This window comes from Giraffa tippelskirchi, chromosome 10 (genome assembly GCF_054371585.1).
Source record: "Giraffa tippelskirchi isolate mGirTip1 chromosome 10, T2T-mGirTip1v1.2.pri, whole genome shotgun sequence".
Lineage (NCBI taxonomy): Eukaryota > Metazoa > Chordata > Mammalia > Artiodactyla > Giraffidae > Giraffa > Giraffa tippelskirchi.
The window spans coordinates 154,742,523-154,749,479 of record NC_137284.1 but is presented as its reverse complement, the minus strand read 5'-3'; positions in this window follow the sequence as shown (position 1 = coordinate 154,749,479).

The following is a 6,957-nucleotide window of genomic DNA, read 5'->3' as shown; positions in this document are numbered from 1 at the left end:
GACAAGTAGAGTCTAAAGAGCTCCAAGTGAATTCATTTCTGTCAGTGAGACACATTTCAGAGCATATATTCTTATCTATATACATCATCAGCATCTTCTTTTGTTCCTAGAGGTGGAAGAGAGGCTAGGTTAGTCCCAAGGGTTTAAGCTGTCTTTCCAGTATTAAGTGGGTAAAATTACTTCCCTTCCTAAGCATTAAACTAATTATAATAACTGCTTCTCTTTTTACACAATAAGGTACCATATAGTACATCCACTTTACGTTTCTCCTTCACGGAGGGTGAATTTTGCACATGCAGCCATCAGCCTTTCACCCCTGGCAGCCAGAGTTCAGTTCACTGTCATGAGATATGAGCGAAGCTACTCAACTCAAACAGAATTTAAATGCACGGGCTTTTTATAGCTGCCAACCCTAGCAACCACGGATCACAAAAGCCAGTAGTGGATACAGCATATGGGTGGTGAATGGTGGAGTGGAGGGATAGAGGGCAAACAAGAAGGGCAGGGGGGGGTTGCTGTAGCAACACAGGTAATGGACCCATGGACTCCAGTGACCAAAAGGCTGAAGGGGCTGAGAGATCCCACCCAGCGTGGGTGGGAGAGAGCCTCACTGGGAGAAGTGTACAGTCCTCAGACTTGTCTCTGTGACTCACTGAGTAACTATGAGACAGTTATCTAACTTACCGAGGAGCAGAATGAGCAACTGGATGGAGTGGATTATAGATGTCAAGCATCACTGTTAATAAACATTTGAAGCAGGAGGACCCGGGGCTGGGACTTCAGTCTCTCAATGGGCTGTTTCTCGTCTCCTCACCCAGGAATTAGATAGCTTCTGCTCTGGACTAAGTATTGGAAGTGATAATGTGCTGAGCTAAAGGATATCGGAGAGGACAAAGGAGAGGGAATTCAAAAATGCCAGAATATCTGTGTGTCGTGATGGCTGATTTTATGCGTCAGCTTGACTGAACCAAGGGATGACCAGGTAGCTGGTAAAACGCTATTTCTGCGTGGGTCAGACCCACTCACCTTCTTTGATCAATCTGGGACTGATCAAAGAAGTTGTCTTCACCAATGTGAGTGGACACCATCCAATCCATTGAGGGCCTGAAGAGAACAAAAGGGCAAAAGGAGGGCAAATTTTCTCTTTCTTTGCGCTAGGACAGCCACCTTCTTCTGCCCCTGAAAACTGGTGCTCCTGGTTCTTGGGACTTTGAACTCAGAATGAATAGACACTACCCCTTTCCTGGTTTTCCAGTTTGCAGATGGCAGATGGTGGGACTTCTTAGCCTCCATAATTGCCTAAGTTAATTCCTATGATAAATCTCCTCTTAAATCTCTCTCTGTATCCTGTGGGTTCTGTCTCTCTAGAGAACCCTAATACACGTGTCTACCACTCCAACTCTTGGTGCTTCCTGTATACTCAGCGTCCTTTCAACAACCACAAGCTTTGAGGAAGAAAACCTCTAGCTTCCCTCTTTGCTAAGTGAAGAGGGTAACCAGATTTGCCCTTTTATCTCACTGCCGCTCCTTGCTGAATTTAACAAGCAGGCTTAAGGACTACAGTGTAATCCTCAAGTTCCCCTCTCCCACTGATATTTCCATGGTTACAACTTTCCATCTGCACTTTTAGACACTTTAGGCCAACCTCCAAGGAAGGATAAGATCCTAGATTTCAAAGCCATTGACATCCTAAGTATAACTAAAAATCAGAGGCAAGACTTTATGAAGGGGAGGGTTGCTGGGGGTAAGATGATAAAGCTCTAGACTACTTAGAAGGGGCAGAAAGTGTTAATGTGGATCCCAGTCAAATATTTTGTATTTTACAGTTTTAAGGTCCATTTGCTGTTGCTAATGAGTTTTCGGTGTCCTTGCCTTTTTCAGATCCGCCTTCTGACAACATTTTAATTCAAACTTTAGATGCACCCCCCCCACACACACACACGTGTTTTTCTCTCTCTCCCTCTCTTTCTCAGTAACGTTCTGACTTATACCTATGCCGAGTTTGGAGAAAATACGACTTTTTCCCCTGGAGATCATTTTCAGCCTACTGGAAATTGGCATCCCGTCACTTTCTTGGTGAGCCTTGACACAGGAGATGAGTGGCGTTCCCTGGCTTCTCTTCAGTTCATAGTGACTCTGTGGTACTCTCCTCAATATGTGACTGCTTGGTGACTGAGTCAGCTACTCAGCAGGCACCAGAGCATAGAAACCCTTTATCAGAAGACATGCTTCTGGCTGGCGATGGCTGCACTACGTTCTCTTGAGTCTTCCCAGTGGGCAACCTTTCAACATGTAAGTGTGGATTGATGATTTAAAATGGCCAGAATTCATTTAAAATGAAGTCTAGTGTTCATCCAGAATAATACTGATTTTTCTAAATGGGCTTCCCTGGTGGCTGAGATGGTAAAGAATCCACCTGCAATGCGGGAGACCCGGGTTTGATCCTTGGGTCGGGAAGATCCCCTGGAGAAGGAAATGGCAATACACTCCAGTATTCTGGCCTGGAGAATCCCATAGACAGAGGAGCCTGGCAGGCTACAGTCCATGGGCTCACAAAGAGTTGGACATGGCTGAGTGACTAATACTTTCTAAATGCAACAAGTAAGGTATTAAAATGTGTCTTCTTGTTAAGTCTGAGCTGGTAATAACATCACCCCCAGTCCCTTTCAGTTCTTTAGCAAAGTGCTCTCACACAGAGGTGCTGGCCTCACCTTGATGGAGGTGAGGGAGGACCATGGGCAGATGCTGGCACCGTCCCCATCTGTGCCCGCCCAGCCTCCTGTCCGAGTTTTTGACACCGGGTCTCTGGACAGAGCCTGCAGTGGGCACAGCTGAAGTACATGCTGCCTTTGGAGGGACTCACTTGACCATTGAGATCTGTCAGCACTTTTCCAACAACATTTCCCATAGCCTTGTTTCCTTCTGAGTCCTGCCTCTAGAAACAAATCATGACTTTCTATTGTGGATTCAAAGATCCTTTATTCATCTTCAGCCCACAGCTCCCTATTCTAGGAAAGCAGGCTAATTGGTCATTTCCAGTTCCGTAATTCACTTTTCCTTTCTATGATCTTCTAAACTTGTAGGCACAGTAGAACTACTTAACCTGCGGGCATGCTCAGTTGCTTAGTCGTGTCTGACTCTGCGACCCTATGGACATAGTTCATGCACCAGGCTCCTCCGTGCATGGGATTTCCCAGGCAATAATACTGAAGTGGGTTGCCATTTCCTCTTCCAGGGGATCTTTCTGACCTAGGGATTGAACCTGCGCCTCCTGAGTCTCCTGCATTGACAGACAGATTCTTTGCCACTAAGCCATCTGGGAAGATGTAGAATCACTTGGGAGAACTTTAAAAACAAAACATCCAGTCCCCCTCGCCCCGCCCCGCCAATCCCAGATTAATTCAGTCATGCCAAGGTGAGCCCCCACGTATTTTTTTTTTAGTTCCCCAGGTTATTCTAATATTCTTCCAAGAACAAAGCAGCATAAAAAGAAAGCTCCCAGCTGGTCCTCAGATCCTTGTCTCAGCCCCACAAGATCTCCCTGGGGACATAAACATCCTAAATTATTACTTACTACTAATAAAATATTATTGATATAACTATTCTTGTTGGTTTTGTCCTGCTGTTTACTCTTTGAGGTTGACTTGCAGATGTTGTTTTTCTTACGTAATTTTTAAAAACTGTAATTGGAAAGCCAAGAACTGGTTTGATGTACATAGCTTCACATACATCCTTAATTTTGAATTCTGTTTAACCACTTCCAGGTGGCACAAGTGGTAAAGAACCCGCTCACCAATGCAGGAGATATAAGAGATGTGGGTTAGCTCTCTGGTTCAGGAAGATCCCCTGGAGGAGGGCATGGCAACCCACTCCAGTGTTCTTGCCTGGAGAACCCCATGGATAGAGGAGCCAGTCCATAGGTCGCAAAGAGTTGGACACGACTGAAGTGACTTAGCGTGCGCACACACACACACACACACGCACGCACGCACACATTCTCTCCAGTAATGTGCCTGCCTTTCCAGTTTTATCATTCCACGTATACATAAAACTGGTTATCTTGCCTGAGTTGCTGGTAGAAGTCAGCACATCACATAGGTCACGTTACATATGTCAATCTGGTATTTCCTGCACCAAACTTTGTTTTCAGTCTCTGCCCACAAGTATTCTGCTCTCTCACTGCTTCCCAAATTGTGGTCTCAGGCTAGCTTCCCCCCAGCAAAGGCAAGCAAACTTGAAGTGAAGCAACAACCACTGCCCATTCTTGAATGAAGAGAAGCATCATTTAAGGAACACCCAGGAAACTGTTTAACTGATCAACAAGTAATTCTCCTGTACTTCCTACATGGACACTTTCTTTTTAGGCCTGCAGTATGTTTCAAAGCACTTTTTAAGAACTTCCTTCATTTGAGCCTCACAACACCTTGGGTTAACCTGGTAAAGCATGTACTATCCTCATACTACAAATGAGAAAACCAAACCAAGACTAAAACTCTGGCCTCCCTAACTTGCTTCCAGGACCTCATTCATTATCGTAATCCTTATTCTTACAAAAGTATTAGAAATGCTATATACAAAATGTTTCTTATGACACAAAATTTACAGGAAAAAGTAACCACTGAATGACCCAGCACCCTAGAACCATTATTTTGTTTTCCTGTGCTTAAAAATGCAAACACATACTGTGTACTTAAAAACGAATTTTTATAGTTTTGCTAGAATTTTGTCAGTCTGTATGGCTTTGGAATAATCATACTATGGTTAGAATGAGATGCTTTAATCTGTAATAAAGCATACTTCTCCAGGGTGTTCATTCTGCTGTGTGCATCACTCAACAGGGCAGAATTTGGGGAGAAACCAGACAAGGAAAACAGGCCTTAAAAGTAAAAACCTTAAATTCTATGATTGTAGAGTTGGAAGGGACCTTATATTACTACCTGTTCAATCTGCCCATTAGAATTAGGATAGTGTAATCTACACAATCAAAGTGGCTTGCACTGGACCAAGTAGGTAAAGAATGTTAATCTCAACCAGTATCCCTCCTCAGGTGGTCTTCTGAGCTTCCTGGGTGGCTCAGTGGTAAAGAATCTGCCTGCCAATGCAGGAGGTGTGAAGTTCCCCTGGAAAAGGGAATGGCAGCCCACTCCAGTATCCTTGCCTGGAGAATTCCACGGACAGAGAAGCCTGGAGGGCTACAGTCCATGGGGTCGTGTAGAGTTGGACACGACTGAGAGACTCAACAACAGGTGGTCTTCCCACTGCACAGTCATATTAATCCATCAAGGATCCACATTCCTGACAGCATGCGGCACCAGGAGGAACACACAATAAGACGTGGCCCCAGTTCTTGGGTAGCTTCATTTTTAGATCAGCTGTAGGATTTCACAGTAAATTCTGGCTTTGCTAATAGCAGACACAAAGCCAGGTAGCCCAATGAGGTTTTATCAGATATTTTATTTGAAATGTAACCTGGCAATTTTAGGAACATTGCAGGATGGTGCTTTTGAGTCCTCTCTGATTTGACTGTATCTCTCTGCATTCTTTGGTGGAGGTTGGTCTTAAGAGGTGGAGTGATTTTTTGTTTTCAAGAGGTAATGTGACAAAAGTCATTGTGTATGTGTGTAGAGATAGAATTATGGCCTGAGTCACCTATTTGAAAAGGAAGTGGAGCCTGGCTAGGAAGGAGCAATAACACCCCAGAAAGTAACAAATTACTTCTTTTGCAAGATACAGCGACAGCACCCTCCAGGTCCTTTCTGCACCAGCCATGAGCTCTGGACTGCGCGGTGCTGCCAGAGCAGAAGTCTTTCCGGGAAGCTCGACACAGGGGAAGCAGAGTCTCTTCTCTCTGGGCAGTACTAGAAATGCCCCACCATCTGCCCATTCTCAAGAGTCTACCAGCCCCAGATCCCGTGGAGGGACCTAGGACCCTACCTCCCGACATGGCTGACTGAGCCAAGATGAGCACCTGACCCAGGAGCAGCCAGTCCAAGGGCTGGCTGGAAACTTCTGTGGCCTGGTATAGAAAGAGGAAGGGAAGCCCCAGGGCAGTGGTAAAGAATCTGCCAGCCATTGCAAGAGATGCGGGTTCGATCCCTAGGGTTGAGAAGATCACCTGGAGTAGGAAATGGAAACCTGCTCCAGTATTCTTGCCTGGAAAACCCTACGGACAGGGGAGTCTGGTGGGCTACAGTCCGTGGGGTTGCAAAGAGTTGGACACAGCTGAGCACACACACACACTGCGAGAGGAGAAGGGCCAGATCCCACACCTTAGAATCCGAACCAGCTGGTGTCACAGCACACACAAGCTTAAGGGAGCCAGGAGATACAGGAAAGATAAAAGAACAGGCTAAATGGAAGCAATAGATGGGAGGCAGGAGCTAAGTCATCAAGTGGTCACGTGCTTCTGCAGTGCAGCCTCAGTTCCCTCTCTGGTTGGCCTGCACCCTTCCTGACCACTGCCGATCTGACACCTCTGTGTGCCAGGATCTGTGCCAAGTACTTTCACAGGTTCCCCCCAAACCCTGACATGTCCAAGACCTAGCATCATTCTATGTTACAGATACGAAAACTAGACTCATGATGATTAAAAAGTTATGTCACTTCTTACAAGGTCAGGACTCGCTAGGTCTCGGTCGAACCCATGCCCTATACCACTAAGCTGCACTAACCCACAAGATGTGTCCTTGTGAGGCCCGAGCACTCGCTACCCCCATCTCCCACCAATGTGCCCCAACTGGAGGATCTTCCGCTTATAAGAGTCTGACACTTCCCAAGTCAAAGAATGTCCTCTGTGTAAAACCCTGTGAGAAGACTGCTTCCTTTGTAGGGTGAAGAGAGCAGGGTCAAAGGTTTCCACAAGACCAGAGAACATGGCGCTGATGGTAACAGAGTTCCTGGCCTGTGAGAACATTCTGGGAGAGTCTTACTTTTCCTCCCTGCTTCTCAGTGGTCCTC